The following is a 20309-nucleotide window of genomic DNA, read 5'->3' on the forward strand; positions in this document are numbered from 1 at the left end:
AACTATTATTAACTCATCCATTTCTCACCTGAATACATGCAGCAAAAATTTATGTTGTACACCGGTTTACCATGTCAGACCTCACCTAACTCTGTGCTTACTTAACTTGTATATTTGGGCTTTAGTAATCCTGTTGAGCTCGTTGAAAGGTCTGAAATCAAAGTTTGTTTAAAATACAATAGCCTCTGCTGTCAGCTCTATCTTGGTAATTGACAGCTTTTCAACTTCTACTCTTAGAAGTCTCGTTGGCTCTTTTCCAAAGCTTGTACATCACCATGTGAAAGGACCAAATGTTCACAAAATACTTGTTGTGTAGGAGCTGGTCATTTGGTCCATTGTGTCTGCACTGGCTTTCTCGGCATTTTAACTGCATGCCAATCTCCTACCTTTTCCCTATAATCCTGCATATGGAACAAACACTCCTGGGTGTGCTCCAACCAAGACAGGAGCCCGTTTTTTGTTTTAATCTTTAATTGGCCTGATTTTTGGTAATGAATATAGTGCACAGTAAGCACACAACCTGCACATGGAAATTCTCAATCCTAAGTAGATATTACCCTTGATTCGAGGGACAGCCTCAAGGTCTTGCATGATGTACACATAGTAAAAGTGCCACAATCCACATAAATAAGCTACCAATTAGCTAAAAGGCATCCAGAAGGTACAATTCTATTTCCACACTCTCCCAATTGCCCTAACCATTCCATTAAGGTCTACCTGCATTCTATTTATTTCATGACATTGCAAATTTCAGTCATAGGTTGCTAATGGTTCCCTGGTGATTTTGTGCGAAGGCATTTTTAAAGACCATGGAGATCAACAGATCCAGGATTAATCCCTAAGGGCTTCCAGTGGTGATTTGAGTCCACCATGGATGGCTCACCAATACAAAGTTTCTTTACAAATCCACAAGAATTGTCCTTGGTTGGTAGGCTTTTGTGTGACACTTGAATCTGCCCTGGAAAATCCTTCATTAGCTCTTTATTCTAAACAATTATTTTCCTTCAAGAATGTGTGGTTAATCCAAAAGAATGGGGTTGAGGTAGAAGATGAGCCAAGATCGAGTTGAATGACAGAGCACACACCAGGAGTTGAATAGCCACCTCTTGCTCCTATATAATTTTATATTTTATACATCATCCCTTCTCACAGCAGCAATTGTTTACTTAAGCCTATAAAATTATTACTGCTTTCATTTGAATTTGTTTTGGACATTGTCATAGCTCAGTTAATGATGAATGTAACCATATTGCCTGTTGCCCTAATACCACAGCTAGGCCACTACTTAAATGAGATTCTGTGTAAAACACCACCAGATTAGTGGTACAGTGTGTAACATTCTGGTGTCTCAAATGTAATGGGACTCTATTATTCTATGTCCAATAAATTTCATATAGAATGAAATGAAGACAGGACTGCGTTTATATAAAGCTTTTCAGAACCACGGGACATCTCCAAGTGCTTTACAACCATTTGAAGTGTAGTCACTGCTGTAACATGGCAGCTAATTTGCCACAGCGAGTTCCCGCAAACAGCAACAATGATCAAATAATGATGCGATATTTGTTCTTTTGTGACATGACTGATGGACAGATATTGGCCAGGACACTGCAGTTAATGCTCCTGATTCTCTTTGATATAGTGCCAAAGGGTCTTTTATGTCACTCACACACACAGATTAAAAATTGATTTGTAATATCTCACACAAAAGGCTATACCTCCAACAGTACTGCACTCCTAAAGTGCTAGCAGTTTGTCTTTGGTTTTCATTCTCCAATCCTGAAGTAGGGCCTGAACTCAGAACCTTATAATGTAGAGGTGAATGAGCCACTTATTGGTGATAATGCATTGGTTGAATATTGTGCCGGCATGATTACCTCTATTGTCTAGCGAATCAAGCCACCAGCAATAGTTGCCATGCATGACTATTCATTTGTGCTCATCAGGATGTTGCATGGCTTGGTTAAAAGTGCATTGGTTGTTGCCTGAGGTGCCACCCTCTGCCATCATTCCTGCCTCTTCCTTTTTCCTGTTCCCTTTCATCATTCTATTTTGTTTTCATTAGTGTTTGTTAGCTCTTTGGAACATCCTGATGCCCAAACAATTTGTTGTTATAGAAACTAATTGATGTTAAGGGATATGAATCACACACTGTACTCTCATCCAACGAGCAAGTGCACTGAGTTCATGAAATAAATAGAAACTTTGCATTGCTGTCATGCCAGACCAGTCTCGGGAATGAATTCCAGCAACACCAGCTGTAACCAAATCTGTTCTTTACCATAACCAGCCTATTCTGTGTCCAACAGAAAATTCCAATGTCAGCACAAGATGTGTTCCACTAAAACACAGAGATTTTAAAGCTAAATGTTGTACACGTTAATCTGTATGCTCAGAGGACAAGTTGACATTTCAAACAGGTTTTAATCACAATTTAGTGAGATTGAAGCAGAGGTGAGTAAATGTGGTTAAGGTACAGACTGTCAGTCGATAGTGAACATGTAATTTTCATTTACCAGACTCCCTCAAAAATAAATTGGGAATTCTCCATATTTAATGTAGATCCTTCCAGTGCAGCTTAAAATTCAGAAATCACAGATAATTTATAAAAGGATCTCTAAAGAAACCAGCCTTAAATATTCCTCACTCTGCTGCATCTTCTCCGAAACAGTACCACCATTTTCACACCATGAGACTGAATAATTAAAAATCACACAACACCAGGTTATAGTCCAACAGGTTTTTTTGGAAGTACTAGCTTTCAGAGCACTGTTCCTTCATCAAATAAACCTGTTGGACTATAACCTGGTGTTGTGAGATTTTTAACTTTGTCCAACCTAGGTCAACATCAGCTCCTCCACATCAATGTTAATTATAGTTCATAGAATGAAATATTGGAATTAAAGAGTACAAATTCTAAAAATTTCCAAAGCATAGAATTTTCAAATTTGTACAAAATTAACTTGCAAGAAATCAAAGTATGACTCATTTAAAAGCATTAAAATCAAAAATTGATACTGATGGATTGCATCACATAGAAAGATTGAAACCCACAACTGCAGAGAAAACACAGAAATTTAATTTTATTATTTCAAACTGATCCCACAACTTTTCCCTTCATTAGATTCCCCAGTACTGTCAGCCACTCCCTAAATAGGACCACAGGGCATTATTTGAAAGAGAGAAGGCAAAATCGGATGTAATGGTGTTACAGTTAAATAAAGGTAATTTTGAGGGCATGAGAGAGGAACTGACGAAAATAGACTGGAAGCAGAGCCTAGCGGGGAAGACAGTAGAACAAAAATGGCAGGAGTTTGTGGGTATAATTGAGGACACTGTACAGAGGTTCATCCCCAAGAAAAGAAAGATTATCCAGGGAGGGATTAGACAGCCATGGCTGTCAAAGGAAGTCAGGAAATGTATTAAAGAAAAAGAGAGATCCTATAAAGTGGCCAAGAGCAGTGGGAAATCAGAAGGTTTGGAAGGCTACAAAAACAAACCGAGGATAACAAAGAGAGAAATAAGGAAGGAGAGGATCAAATATGAAGATAGGCTAGCCAGTAATATTAGAAATAATAGTAAAAGTTTCTTTCAATACATAAGAAACAAATGACAGGCAAAAGTAGACATTGGGCCACTTCAAACTGATGCTGGAAGCCTAGTGATGGGAGATAAGGAAATAGCTGGAGAACTTAATAAGTACTTTGCATCAGTCTTCACAGTGGAAGACATGAGTAATATCCCAACAATTAAAGGGAGTCAGGGGGCTGAGTTGAGTATGGTTGCTATTACAAAAGAGAAAGTGCTAGAAAAGCTAAAAGGTCTTAAAATTGATAAACCTCCTGGCCCCGGTGGGCTACATCCTAGAGTTCTGAGGGAGGTGGCTGAGGAAATAGTGGAGGTGTTGGTTGAGATCTTTCAAAAGTCACTGGAGTCAGGGAAGTCCCGGATGATTGGAAGATCGCTGTTGTAATCCCCTTGTTCAAGAGAGGATCAAGACAACAAATGGAAAATTATAGGTCAATTAGCCTAACCTCGGTGGTTGGTAATATTCTAGAATCCATCATTAAGGATGAGGTTTCTAAATTCTTGGAAGAGCAGGGTCGGATTAGAAACAAATCAACATGGATTTAGTAAGGGGAGGTTGTGTCTGACAAACCTGTTGGAATTCTTTGAAGAGGTTACAAGTAGGTTAGACCAGGGAAACCCAGTGGATGTGGTCTATCCAGACTTCCAAAAGGCCTTTGATAAGGTGCCACACGGGAGGCTGCTGAGCAAGGTGAGGGCCCATGGTGTTCGAGGTGAGCTGCTGGGATGGATTGAGGATTGGCTGTCTGACAGAATGCAGAGAGTTGGGATAAATGGTTCTTTTTCAGAATGGCAGCCGGTGACAAGCAGTGTCCCGCAGGGTTCAGTGTTGGGGTCGCAGCTGTTCACGTTATATATTAATGATCTGGATGAAGGGACTGGGGCATTTTAGCGAAGTTTGCCGATGATACGAAGTTAGGTGGACAGGCAGGTAGTACTGAGGAAGTGGGAAGGCTGCAGAAGGATCTAGACAGTTTGGGAGAGTGGTCCAGGAAATGGCTGATGGAATTCAATGTGAGCAAATGCGAGGTCTTGCACTTTAGAAAAAAGAATACAAGCATGGACTACTTTCTAAACGGTGAGAAAATTCATAAAGCCAAAGTACAAAGGGATCTGGGAGTGCTAGTTGAGGATTCTCTAAAGGTAAACATGCAGGTTGAGTCCGTGATTAAGAAAGCGAATGCAATGTTGTCATTTATCTCAAGAGGGTTGGAATATAAAAGCACCGTTGTGCTACTGAGACTTTATAAAGCTCTGGTTAGGCCCCATTTGGAGTACTGTATCCAGTTTTGGTCCCCACACCTCAGGAAGGACATATTGGCACTGGAACGTGTCCAGCGGAGATTCACACGGATGATCCCTGAAATGGTAGGTCTAACATACGAGGAACGGCTGAGGATCCTGGGATTGTATTCATTGGAGTTTAGAAGATTAAGGGGAGATCTAATAGAAACTTACAAGATAATACATGGCTTGGAAAGGGTGGACACTAGGAAATTGTTTCCGTTAGGCGAGGAGACTAGGACCCGTGGACACAGCCTTAGAATTAGAGAGGGTCAATTCAGAACAGAAATGCGGAGACATTTCTTCAGTCAGAGAGTGGTGGGCCTGTGGAATTCATTGCAGCGGAGTGCAGTGGAGGCCGGGACGCTAAATGTCTTCAAGGCAGAGATTGATAAATTATTGATGTCACAAGGAATTAAGGGCTACGGGGAGAATGCAGGTAAGTAGAGTTGAAATGCCCATCAGCCATGATTGAATGGCGGAGTGGACTCGATGGGCCGAATGGCCTTACTTCCGCTCCTATGTCTTATGGTCTTATGGTCTGCAACTCAGTCCTTTGCAATGTTTCTTGTGATTTGGATGTAAGGAAATGATCAGCCATTAAACTGGTTAACTGGGATCAGAAACCTTTCTAAAGAGCAACAAGAACATCTTGACACTGGAGACACAAGGCTCTTTTCTACATCTGAAACAACTTGTAGAGGTTTTTGTAATCCTTAGATTCAGCTTTCTGTTCGTCTTGACAAACACAGAGTCCATTCTTGCAAAGTTCAATAATCACTCATTCCCGAAATTGTGCATCATCCTATTTTAAAACAGTTAAACTGTACCAGGTAGGGAATCCTTTCACGGGGGGGAAGCTAAGAATGGTTAAAATATGCATATCCGTTCATTTGCACAGCAAATGCTTACAGTGGTGTGAAAACATCAGCTTTATACTGTTTAAACATAAACCTCAACATCTTCAGAGACTGAATTGTTCTCTGCTTAACTCACAATTGAGCTTTTATTACAATATTGTTGACATTAAGTGTGTAATATATTGTGTATGTATTGTATATCTTTCAGTTTAAGCAATTTAAAAGCTTAAATCTGCATTTGATCTCTAATGGTATCCCAGCATATCCTGCATGATAGACGGGGACAGCTATTTACTTCATTGTTACGACTGCCAGTACAAAGTGAGAAAGTGGTATACAGTATTGCATCTGGGAACCTGAACAGCAGGTCCAGGTTCCTTCCAGCCAACAATTTCTCTCAGGTAACCAGATATCAACACAAGGGGATATAGTCACTGACCAAAAAATTCCATACTCCAAGCAAAAACAAAACAAAAACTGATAGCTACTCTGGACTTAAAGAAAGGAAACTCAAGTTTGAAGAGGTGAAGGCAGAAGTTATCAACAACTAATTGCTGTGAAGGAATAGCTCAGTGAATAAATACACACCCAATGTTACTCAGCCTAAAAATGCCGAGAAGCAGTGGGGCTACAACTGGGTTTACAGAGAGGAGAAATCATCCAATGTTGTTATTTCTGATCACTGCCCAATGTTAGGGAGATAGGGGCAGGAATCCTGGTTGATGTCCTGTTAATTTCCTTGTGATCCCCAGGTTTATGGAGGGTAAATCAATCCAGGTTCCAGCTTCTAACTGTTCCCCTGTAATCTCTAGATTAAAGAGCTGGGAAATGAGTCACGGTTGCTGCTCACGATCAACATCCAGTTTTTCCAGGTGAAAAACAGAGGTGTGAGTGCCAAATACCCTATTAGTCCTTAACATCTGGCTCCAAGACAGAGAATGGTCATTGGGTTAACTCAGGTATCAATCTTCAACATTTGGATCCTTATATCCTCATGAGCAAATGCTCACGACACCTTCACCTCTGCCAGATCTGCCATACCTTTCGCTTTGCTGGCGCAGTGGGTGAGAGAAAAGCTTCCAGAGCATGGGCTGGTTAGGGAACCGTTAGTATCCCCAAAACCAATACAGCAGGGAAGGGGTATTTCTTGTATTTATCCATTAACCAGAACAAGGATCATCTATTAGACAGAGCCCTTGTTCCTCATCTTAACCACAAAGATAGTTCGATAATAGTTAAACAAACATCGAGGCATGAAATAAAGTTGAAAGCTGCTTCACAAGAACATTATCCTTCAGGGAGCCAACTTTCCTTTGAAAGATGTTCCTTACATTACCATGTGTAGAAAACACCATATTAAATGTGACTTATTAACACGCTTCAAACAGGGAGATGGGAGAAAGGTCTCTGTCCAACAGCAGCTGACTAAAGGCAAGCATAGAACACGCTTTAATCCCCAAAGAGGGAGAAGGAGAACAAATGAACCTAGATCACCCTCAGTCCTGCTAGTAACAGAAGTTATAGGATAACCATCACCTGGAAGTCCTCCTCCAAGTCACACACCCTCCAGATTGAGAACTATATCATTGTTCCTTCATCATCACTGAATTAAATCCTGCAGGTTAATGGATGTACCTACATCATATAAACTGCAGCATTTCAAGAAGACAGCTAATCATCACTTTCTGAACACAAAATATGGAAGGGCAGCAAACCTTAGGTATATCAGTGACATTCACATCCCAAGAACAAAAATGTGCTGGCTGCAGAGCAGCCTCTATAATGTGGGGAGGAGAAACAATCAGTGAGCAGTAAATGGAGCAGTAGATGGAGTGAGGGAGTGCTCCCCTCAGCATTGTTAACAGTTAAAACTCCAAAATACTTGCAGGTTTTATTATCCTTACTTAGCCAATTTCTGGATTATGGCCTTAGCCATAAAATTACTTCAGGGCTGCTAAAAGTAAGTAATTATTGAAATGTAACATAAATCTCTGGGACACATATCTAAAACAATGTCTGGCTGCTTGCAGCTGTGGCAGAATTGTGGAGGTACTTCTGTGCTGCAAACAGTGATTCAGATAAAGGTAACAATCACCAGCATTTCATACAACAGCCAATAAACAAAGCAGAGCAGCGGTAAATCTCTGCTGCACATCAATATTATATACCAAGCACCATCAGAAATTACTGCACTATAACTTCAATAACATTTTAGTGTTCCTTCTCCCATCTTGCTTCTGCTCAGTGAAAAAGCTGACATGGTCGGCTTGGGTTCCATTGATAATTACTGCCCTCTAACAGCTGGATGAGCCCTGAAATCTGCTAGCTCACCATAAACCAGGGACCCTCTGAGGAAGTGCTGGTTGCAATGATTTAGAACCACCTAGGAGATGCTATCATCAAACAGATCATTGAAAAAAAATCAAAGCAAACCATGTCATCTTGAACCTCAGTAAATGATGAATACTTTTACAGAAAAGCATAAAGTAATGAGACTCTGGGAGTCACCAGAGGCCTCTCCACACCTTCCTCCCTGTACCAGGATCTCAGTGCTTTCTGTACGATCCAATCAGTTCATGTTTGCTCCAATAAAATCAACTTCAGATGTCAGCTCCATTGATTTCTCCATGTTACCAGCACAGCTTAGTTGTATCATTGAAAGGTGTAGAAAGAGATAGCACCACTGTTTCTGCTGATGTGCAAATTCAACCCAAGACAGCAGGGACCTGAGGAATAGACAAAAAAAGGAAACTAATTCAAACTTATCATATTAGCTGAGCTGAAACAGACAGTGGTGATTGGTAATTGTAACCGATTGTGTATAGCAGGGTGGTATCTATGTAATGCTGGATTCTGTCTCAGTAAAGCCTATCAATTGATAATGTAAAATGTAAAATGCTCTATCTTACCATCTTGTTATACAGAGTGCCCATGAGAGGGTTGTAGCAAAACATTGTGCTGATAACTGAAGGTCAATAACAAAATGTGTACATTCTTCCTTCAAATAAGGTAAAAATAGAACAAATAGATCCAGTTTCTACAGGGTGTATAAATAACACAGTTCAGAAGTGTATATAATGTTATGCATGTTGTGACTACAGCTGAGGATATGTTTACATTTCTATTCTTTATTTGAAAGTGATAACACGAGGAGTAGTAAGGGGTTTGGAAATGGGAAACTAAACAGCAACAGGATTTTCTTTTAACTTCTGCAAACTGTGTGGGAGTACCAAAATTATCATACTCTGTTCATTATTTGTGGAGTAACGCTACGATGTCATAACCTCATTCTGTTTCTAGTTCAGTGTTGCCATCTGATGCAATACTGTCTGCATCACCCACTGCTGTACTGCAGACATCATTATCATCTGCTGTACATCATCCTGTCACTCTGAAAAGGCAAGAGGCCTGAGTCTAGTCCATCTGTCAGAAAACTAAAGATGAACATTATAATAATGTGCCACAACTTGAAATACCTTTCTCGTAAAATGTGCTTGGAGATGGTTGTTGTGAGAGTAAGGGAACTATAATAACATGAATGGAACACTGCAATTCCTTGATTGACCACCTAATTGAAGGCTGCTGCATTTTGGAAAAAAAGTACTTATTTTCACCCTTAAAAATTATTTTTCAAGAATGTTTCAACAAATCAGTAGACACACAAAACACACTCAGACAGTCCACGAGTCCAGTGGCTCTCAATTTACCTTTGCTCACTAAAAAGAGAACATATTTCATGGGCAATGGAGTAGGAAACACTTCAGATTTCATTAATATTTTATCTTTCATATTATTTTAAGATTATGATTCACAGAGTGACACACATCCAGATAATAGTGGGCTTGGAAACAATATTTAAAATATATATGATTCACTGGGAGAAACATTCACAGATAAAGTCTGCACATAAGGAAGGTAATGATGTGCATTGAAATAATAGTGCAAAATCAATAAATATTTAATGAATCCGTGTGTTGGCTATGTTTTTGACAGGGAATACTCTCAAGTCTGAGATTCTTGGTGGCATTTTGACACAAACTCACTGTATCTGTCTTTCCACTTCTTCCCCATGATGTTGGAATAAAACAGTTTATTGCATTTCTGAGCTACTAGATTAGTTAACAATCACAAAACAACTTGTGATCTATAAAGGATCTTCAGCATTCTCACCTTTGACCAAGTTCAGTTCGGTGTTAAGCAACAGCCTCAATCGCCCCTCTTCAATGTTACTGTCAAGCTGATGAGACAGCAGGGATAATCTGACTACCTGCTTCCAACATCTGAAGAGCTATTAATAAATCCACTTTCAGACAGGAACACAGTATGTTCACATAAGAACATGATGCAAAATAATAGCAATAGCACCAGCAAAAGCAATCTTACTCTCTGCAGCAAGCCTACACCTCAGCTGGTGATCCAGTCTCTTCCTGCCCTTAAGGCTCAGTGCTTGTGGAGAATTATTTGATGTATGACATGCTCTACATGTCTGAGGTTAAGCCAGAAGTGTCAACTGTGAATGCTATCACAGCAAAACCTGATCTTGTCCTGACCTGACACCACTGTAGGTTGGTAGGGGAAAATCCCCCACTCCTGGTTGCTAAATGCATGCATGGATGCAAAATGAGTGTATCAGGTCATCCCAGAGGTTAAACAGCCTCCTTGATTTTACTTCTTAGACTGTCACATGGAGAATGATCACTTGGTGAAATAGTGGAGACATTATTCATCATGCAACCACATCATAGAGGTTTATAAATCATGAGAGGCATGGATAGGATAAATAGACAAAGTCTTTTCCCTGGGGTGTGGGAGTCCAGAACTAGAGGGCACAGGTTTTGGGTGAGAGGGGAAAGATATAAAAGAGACCCAAAGGGCAATATTTTCACTTATAGGGTGGTACATGTATGGAATAAGCTGCCAGAGGAAGTGGTGGAGGCTGGTACAATTGCAACATTTAGAGGTATATGAATAGGCAGGGCTTAAAGGGATATGGGCCAAGTGCTGGCGGTGGGACTAGATTGGGGTGGGATATCTGGTCGGCGTGGACGAGTTGGACCAAAGGGTCTGTTTCTGTGCTGTACATCTCGATGACTTTATGACTCTATCAATCAAGTGTATGTGTCTCAGCAGAAAAGGAAAAATTCGATAATAAAGTAGAAATTCAAAATTAGTTACAGCAGGAGTCGTTTTTTTTCTCCCCCCTCCAATTTAGCCTATTTGGTGCAAGTTTTCAAATGAGTTGTTCCCCTGAGGTCTTCCAAGGTTGATCGTGAAGTTGTGCCAACTTTGTACGGCCTGTTGCCAATGCTGCCCTCTTGTGGCCTGTAGCTAATGCTGTCAGAAATGTCAGCCTATCCTATAACTCAGCTTTGATTATCAGCAAGCAGAAGCTGTTCATTGACTCCTGCACTCAACACCAACACTTACTACTTAAATAGAGAAACTGACGTAAATACTGATTTTAAATTGCTTTAAGCTATAAAATGAAAATGGGTTTATTCAGTATGAGAAAAGAGTGGAGAAATGTGAAAAGACAGGCAGTTAGATAGAGTGTAGGAGAAGGGAAGAGTCAGGAAGTGGGCAGAGGAGAGGGAAATGTTAATTTTTGATGTGCTACTGTGGACTAGTAAGGGAGCAGTTTGATTTTGAGTTCTCCAGCTTATGCAGGATGTTATCTTTGAAGGGAATCCAGCGATGATTCATCAGGATAATTATTGCTTTCATTTTCCTGCACTATTCCCTAGCTACTCTTTGGAAAGTGCCAAATCTTGTTCTTCAGATGTAATCACTTTATAAAGAAGAATGACAATTCACCTACTATTTTAATAAGCACTGGATGTTGATGTCTGATAGCTTGGTCTAATAATGTCTTCTGTATCCAACAATGAGCAGCTGTATCTGCTATTTGAAGCTATTTGTGATACTCTCAGTTGTGCCTTAGCTTGTAGCGATACCTCCTCAACAGCTAAAGATTCCTCACAGTGTCTGTCGGGCCTGTGCAGACTGGAACACCCACAAGTTCTTGTGCTTCTCCTCTGCCCAAAGTATGGCCAAGTGCCAAGTTTGCAGATACCTACACCAAGGAGCATCACATTAATCAGAAACATTTCACATGCTAGGAACTAAAGATTCACAGTTACCATCAAAACAATTCACCTTTCTCAGAAGAATTAGATATAGAACAGCAAAGACAGTGAGGCGTGAGAGTTACTGGCCCTCAGTCCAGAGAGATCTCACAAAATAAAATGAAATGACTGAGTCTTTATCAACAAAACGTTCGCATCCACACAAAAGGGCAAATGAGAACTCCAATGTCATTTCTAAAAGATATTATCTCTGACAATGCAGAGCTCCCCCAGTACTGGAATTTAATGTCAGTTTTCTATTTCTCCCTGTACCACACTTGCATCATCTTCCACAGAGATGCAGTGAACCATTGATTGTGCCGAGTGAGACCTTCCACAGCAGGACTTAAACCATCTGACTCAGGGAAAGAGACCTCCCTGGTCAGGGGTTCTAAAGGATCATATTGTGTTTGATGAATCATCAGTCTTCCATTCTGGAGCGAAGGAAGCATGGGTTATGAATGAACAGCATAGGATGAGATGTAAGGAAGGAAGGAATCACAAGGAAATATAGAGTGAGGTCACAGATGGATTTAAAAGTGATGATAAGATTTTTCAAGTAAGTTTGTTGGGTCTTGGAGTAATTGGGGTTTGGAAAGAAGGGAAAGCATGTGACCTTCTGTACTGCAAAGGTGAGGTTAGACCAGAGAGTTAAGGATGATTGGAGACCTGCAGGAAAGTGGAGCTAAGGCCACAATCAGATCAGCCATTACCTTATTCAATGGAGGAACAGACTTGGGGGACTACAGGGCCTACTCTGCTCCTATCTTTTAAACAAACACATGACAACAGTGATAAAATGTAGACTTCAGAGAGCTGAAGCAGGAAGGCTGGCTCCCATTCCCAAGCTTCAATGTTTCATTAAATTTATTGTTGGCACTTTACAAGATAATTTACACTAAATAAGAATTAAAATCAGTTGTAGCCAGTTTAAGTTGGTCCTTGCATGAAACATAATGAACGGAAAGTTACAGGCTGTGGCTGCACCAACTTTGTTGCAGCCAAAATTCACTGCAATCACTGAATAGGCTCTCCCACTTTGCTTCAATGACTGGCAGCACCAAACACAGTAAGGAGAGAAGAGGCACCGCAAATAGCACCACAACATCTGTAGGCCCAATCCACATCTCAGGCTCTATTCACAGTCAGGGTCATCAGGTGTTGCAGCCGGCAATGCACTATAAATGATCTCATTCCCCCTGGGCTGATAAAGGAAGAGAAGCGCAGTTAAATACCTCCATGGTGGCCAGTATCCCATTACCAAATCACCCTTTATTTACATGTGCATTGTATTTGGCACAGTTGCATTCTTAGGTTAGCTGTAACAATTGGTGTTAGCATATTGTCTAGCTAACACCAATTGTTACAGCTAACCTGAGGATGCAACTTTTAAAAAAAGGTTTTATGATTTACACATGAAAGAAGTGAAATTATCATGGTATTCGAACAGGTGAAAGACTCAACAGACAATCAAGGTATTTTTCAATGTATAATTTCAGTTACATCATACTGTAAACTTTTGCTATAAATTCTGTGCCTGACAATTGTGTCTCCACAACCACCTGATGAAGGAGCGGCACTCCGAAAGCTAGTGCTTCCGATTAAAGTGCTATATACAAATTGATATGTTCATTATGCCATCGGTCTGTTTGGACAGAATATTGGCTTCCAAAGTTGGGAATATAACTATCTCGGACCATGTGTCAGTGTATTAAGATGTTAAATCAAGGGTGGCGGAATAGATGCATGGCACTGGCCCATGGACCCATTCCTGTTAAGGGATAGCAAATTTGCTGAGTACGTTACAAGTGAGTTCAGGGCTTTCTGGGATATTAACATGAGTATGGCCAATAATCCGTCAGTACTTTGGGAGACCGCTAAGGCACATTTACAAGGCCTGACCAATTCATAATCAACATCTAGAAAGAGCTGGAGGCTTGAGTGAAGGTGGCTGAGGAAGCATATTATAATAGATCTTCAGTGATTAAGCTGCAGTGGGTCATGGCTCTCCAGGCTGCTCTTGACTCAGTGCACACACTGGTGGCACAAAAAGAGGCCTCCTTTGCTAAACAAAGGTTGTTTGGATTTGGAGATAAGCCACGTAGATATCTGGCTTATCTGGCTAGAAAGAAACGTGCTTCACAATCCATTATGTCTACGAAAGAGAGGGCTGTCACAGTTACCCGTGAGTTGAAGACCAATGCTAGATTTCGGGAATATTTTGCAGAGTTATACCGGTCAGAGGGCGGCGAAGACAGTGTAGCAAGAATACAGTCCTTTTTTGAGAACCTGGACCTCCCGGTATAAATGCAGGCTATCAGGAGGGACTCTGAAATAGTGGCGCCAGGAATGGGAATGGACATAAAATCACCCTATACGCTGACGATGTCCTTTTGTTTTTGGCCAATCCGGAGAAATTCATATGCCGATTGAGACAATAAATTAATTTATTTGGCAGTTTTTTGGGATACAGGATCAACTTCACAAAATTGGAAGCCATGCCGGTGGGAGGATTAGTGGAGGTGCCTGATCTAAAGGATGGAATGCAGTTCCCGTTTAGATGGTCATCAAAAGGTTTTTTGTATTTGGGAATTTTTATTCCATCTGCCTTCCACCAGCTGTATAAAGCTAACCAAGCAAAATTACTGGAGAGAATAAAACAGGATTTACAGCGGTGGGAGGGTTTACTGTTATCATGGTTAGGCCAAATAGCCCTGATCAAAATGAATGTTCTTCCTTGTCTGTTGCACCCCATGAGAATGCTCCCATTGTTGCGACCCAGACAAGTGTTACGGAGGCGCAATGATTGGCTTGGGTCCATCATTTGGTGTCGCAGGTGCCCCCTAATTAAGTTTACTAAATTGCAACTCCCTCAGGGTGAGGAGGTGGGGTGGACCTTCGGACTTGAAGAGATATCAAATAAGCACCATCTTAGCATATGTGGGTAACTGGGTATGGGGGGGATTCAAGGTCGATTTGGCTTGACGTTATCCCCTAGCTAATCTATTATTCACGGATAAGATGAAATCCATGACAGAGCAGTGTAAGAGCCCAATCATTTTGAATACAATGAAAGCATGGTGGATAATGAGGCAAGACAAGGGCAATTGGATTAAGACCTCGCCATTTACCCCATTGGCGGGAGCCCCAGGATTTAAACCTGGGCAATGGGCTCTGTATTTAAGCTATGGGAGAATAAGGGAATTTCGCGTTTGGGAGATTTATTTGAGGGGGAGGTCTTGATGTTGTTTAGTCAACTAAGTCAGAAATATGAACTGTTTAATAGGGATGTTTTCCAGTACTTTCAGATAGGATGAGGACCACAGTCTTACCAGTCAGACAGGGAGAAAAGAGTGCTCAGTGCATGGGTGCTCTCTCCGTTAGTACTTTGTATCATTTACAGAAAGGGCCTGCCTTATGAGATATGGAGAGAGTCTGTGGGACTTAGAATCAGGAACTAGGAGAGGATATTCCAATGGAAACATGGGGAGATATATGGGGACATGAAAGAAAATCTCAATATGTAACAAAGCACAGGCCATGCAATTGAAGGTTTACACAGGGTTCATATGGCACCAGGGAGGTGTGCTAAGTTCAAGTGAGGAGCATCTCCAGGATGTCCCAAATCTAAAATTAGTATAGACACACTTACACACTGCTACTGGTCATGTTACAAGATCCAGAGTACCATTGTAAGGGAGCTGAAGGGAAATCGTGGGAATTGAAGTCAAGGTGGATGCTGTATTTCTTCTCCTGGGGTTGCCAAGCTTGATGCACCACAAAACAGAGCAGTTCTAAAAGACATGGCGGCCCTTTCTAAATTATATAGACACAGACTTATCTGCAATATTAACCAGTGCCGTGATATAGCCGTCCGAGTCAGATTGGGCGGGCCCTGGGGCCTGGGAGGGGGAAGCTGGGAAAATATGGGTATCATGACTGGTGCACCTAGAGGTGCGGTGAGTGAAATAGAATAAAGTATTGTGATGTAATTTAATTTAATTTAACTTGAATTCATCTTAATTTAACTTTTATTTAATTTGATTGTAGTTTAGTTTAAGTAGATATGTTCTGGTAGTTTATTATTAATAGTATTGTGATATGACACTGTTGTACTATCTCTATCCTTTTGTATTCTGGTTTTTATATATATAGTTGTTTTTGTAAAAAAATTGAAAAGGTTTTTAATATAAATAATTCAGAAAATGTCCACTCTCCAGTCCTCTGTCACTCATAATTTAACAGATTACGAGGTGAAGCGAGCTTTTCTAAGTGTTTGGTTTAATTCACAGAGGGGTTCGCCTCCGTGTTGAAAACTTTGTGAACGTGAACATTTCCATTTGGCAAAGAGTTCACTTAAACCATCCAAGATAGAATTATCATCCTCCCTATGACTCCAACAGCTAAACAAAGACACATAAACTTGTGTAAATGAAAGAACAATGGTCCTGAATTTATACTTGTGTAATAAGATCAACATTTGTATTGTGACGGTGGGGGCGGGGGGTGGGAAATGACAGAAGAAAGGGTGGGAATGGGTAGAAGGAGGTGGATGTTGTGGTGAGGCTAGTTTGGGAGGAGACTGTGGGAGGAAAAGCCTCCATTTGTTCTTCATTGTTGGGAGCTTTTCTCCCCCCTTAGTGCAGCATGCCGTTTTCTTTGAAACACAATCTGTGCCAAATTCCAGGCAAACTAACTGTAGTGATTATAATGAGGTCAGTCAGCTGGACCTCATAGAATATACAAGTTCCCTGATTGGGGCTGGTAACTTGGTCCAATCAGGAGTCCTGGCTGACAATATAAAGGTTGAGTAAGTGCTTATGCTTGAAACGTTTACTCTCCTGCTCCTTGGATGCTGTCTAACCTGCAGCATCTGCATTCCTCACTTTCTCTGAACTTATAAATGCCCAGACTTACAAAAGAAAAAATAAAGGTTGAGTGTCTGAGCCCGGGTGTCTCTGGAGAAGGAGCATGCGGGTGTCCACTGACACCCTTGAGCTCTTCAGGGAGAAGTGTGAACCTCAGGGAGTGGAATGTTTCATTTCCCTTTCCAACTCTATTTTGATTTAACCCCTGCCCTCCCTTCCCCTTTTTGATCACGCAGCATTGGCCTTTGATGAGAAGGCCATTACTTGTCACTGGCCACTCAGGTGTTTCCTTTCTCCTTGGTGGTGGAACACAGATAAAGATTTAAACACCTGTTGTTCTACACTGTGTCCTACTCTTGCACACACATGATATGGCTGCTGGGGAAAAATAAGCATAAAAAAAAGAAAAAAAACATAACCAGGAGAATTAGATTCTCCTCAGTTTCGGGCACTGACTCTGTGCTGGCTGGACCACAGTCAGTGTGTTCCTAAAAAGAGGAAAATAAAGGTTGAGTGTCAGGGATACTAACACTTTGGTGCCTGACTCTGTATGAGGCAGTATAATAGTCAAGGACTGTTCATGTATAAATAAAGAGTGATGGGATATCGGCCTCTGTGGAGTTATTTCAGTGGTGATGAGAGTAAAGCACGATTCTGAAGAAATTTGCTCACAACAGTTACCTTTGAGTTTGGCTAAACATTTTCTGTTGTCATGCCTTTGTTTTGGGAGTTTGGCTCATTTGATCCTGCTGTTGAAGACTGGGTCCAGTGTATGGAACGAATGCGTTAATTTTTCCAGACAAATGCCATTGAGGCAAATGAAAAGTAATGAGTAACTCTCCTGACTGCTTGTGGAGCTGCAGCTTTTCCTGTCACGAGGAACCTAGCTTTGCCTGAGGCACCAGATACTAAAATCGTTCAGAAGTTACAGTGTTTAAAATACAATTGGAAAGTACATGAATAAGAAAGATTTGGAGGGATATCAGTTGGACTGAAGGGTGTGTTTCTGTGCTGTATGACTCAATGACTCTAATTGACTGACGTGGTTAGGGAATATTATAACCACATGCCTCCTCTAATTCTGAGACGCTATCACTTTTATTTGGCAATTCAAGAACTAGGGGAATCTATCTCAGAGTTTTTGACTAGGTTAAGATGACTGGCAGAAGCCTATGAATTTGGCTTAACCCTTAATGAGATTCTTAAAGCCTGTCTGGTATGCAGCATCAATGGTGCAACTATGCAAAAACGCTGGCTAGCTGAAGCTTAACTGGACTTCAAACAGACACGACAACTAGCTTTATCATTGGATAATGCAACAAGTGCAGTTGTGGGGTATTCCAATGAAAATGGATACCCTTGCCAGTCTGACTGAGCCTGGAGAACATCACTTGAGTGCAGGCAACTGCGTAGCCCCAATCAGAACATATTCTGAACACAGGGACTCTAGATTGGCCCACAGCAAAACTCTAAAACAAAGCCAAGTCTCAGCCAAGTGGTTAAAAGTTTCTTCAGGATCCAGGCTGGCATGCCATTTTAGGTGTTGCCAGTATGCGGATTTAAGACAGCAAAAGAGCCTTGGATCTATTTTGAATAAGATAACCTATAGGCAAGTATCCAGAAGAATTTCTAAGAGAGTTCATACTCTGGAAAGTCCACCTGTATCTGATTTGGAACAATTAAATTGCTGAGTGACATCAAAATCAGAACCAATCAAGATAAACACCTAGTTAAATGGTCATGCAGTTCTATTGGAAGTCAATACAGGCATGGCCACATCAGTTATTGCAGAACCAGATGTTAAAAAAACTTATTCTGGATGCCAGCCTTTAAATTTGCACAAAACCTCAGCTAGGCTGAGAACCTAAACTGGGGAATCTTTACATATTAAGGGTACAGCTTTGGCTCTTGTCTCTTATGAAAGGCAGGTGGTCCAGTTACCAGTGATTATAGTAAAAGGCTTGGCCCCAAGCTTGATGGGGAGAAATTGGTTGCGAGAGATTCACGTGGACTGGCTCAACATTTTCCAATTAGAAAATGTCTGCCTGACTGAAGTCATAATTAAATGCCTGGAAGTATTCCAGAAAGGCCTAGGGACTATCAGAAGAGCCAAGACAACTTCACATTGACCAGGAAGCAGTCCCACAATTCTCCAAGGCCCATCCACTGCCATTGCCTTTTTGGGCAAAAGTAGAAGCAGAAATTAGAAAGCTGGAAAGTGAAGGAATTTTCAAACCAATCTAATTTGTGGAATGGGTAGCACTAATCGTACTGATTTTGAAGCCCAATAGGTCAGTTCACCTTTGTGAGGATTTTAAACAAACAGTGAACCATTTTTTGCAATGGAATAAATATCCAATCTATTGGATAGAGAATGTATATGCAAAGCTGGCAGGTGGTCTATTCTTCATGAAGCTGGACATGAGTCATGCTTACTAGCAATTGCCTTTAGCCAAGTATTCCCTAATGTAAGCTACAATTAATACCGATTACGGTTTGTACCAATATACGAGATTGCCATCTGGGATATTGTCAGCCTGTTCATTAGATGATGGAAAACATTTTGCAAGGTCTACTTCTGGTCACCATTTACCTAGATGACGTCCTGATAATAGGGAAACCTAACGATGAACTCTCAGAACTTGGAAATAGTCCTAAGGTGTTTTCCCAAGGCAGATGTATGCCTAAGAAGGGAAAATTACATGCTCCAGGCCCCGCAGGTGACCCACTTGGATTACAGAATTGACAAGACCAGATGACACCCATTGAAAAATAAAGTGAGGGTGATCAAAGTTTCCCTGGCTCCCGCAAATTTTAATGTTGATCTTGCACTTTGTGCACCTTCTCTGCAGCTGTAACATTACATTCTTCACTCTGTTCTATTGCCCCAAATGCACTTTGTATAGTATGATTTGCCTGTAGTGCATGCAAAACAGAACTCCTCACTGTACTTCAGTACATGTGACACTAATAAATCAAATCAAATCTAACATTTGTCCAGAAGCTTAGGTCATTTCTTGATCTGAGAAATTATTACATTATGTTCATATGTAACCCTGGATCAATCCTGGCACCATTGCATCATCCGGGTCAACCTTGGAAATGGTCTCATAGATAAAACCTACCATTCAATAAAGTAAAGAAATCAGCATCATTCTCTTAAGGTATTGGCACACTATGATCCCAAGAAAGATCTGATATTGATGTGTGATGCCTCCCCATATGGCACTGGTGTGGTATTTGTTCATAGGTAGCTTAATGGGAGGAAGGCCCAATAGCTTTGCAAGAGTTTAGAATCAAATTTCCAAAAGGCCTTTGACAAGGTGCCGCACATGAGGTTGCTGCACAAGATAAGGATGCATGCGTTAGGGGTAGAGTATTAGTGTGGATAGAAGATTGGTTGACTGACAGGAAGCAAAGAGTAGGGATAAATGAGTGCTATTCTGATTGGCAATCAATGACTAGTGGTTTGCCTCAGAGATCGGTGTTGGGATCACAATTATTTATAATTTATATCGATGATTTGGAGTCGGGGACCACTTGTACGGTGTCAAAATTTGCCGATGACACTAAGATGAGTGGCA

Source organism: Chiloscyllium punctatum, chromosome 16 (genome assembly GCF_047496795.1).
Source record: "Chiloscyllium punctatum isolate Juve2018m chromosome 16, sChiPun1.3, whole genome shotgun sequence".
Classification (NCBI taxonomy): Eukaryota; Metazoa; Chordata; class Chondrichthyes; order Orectolobiformes; family Hemiscylliidae; genus Chiloscyllium; species Chiloscyllium punctatum.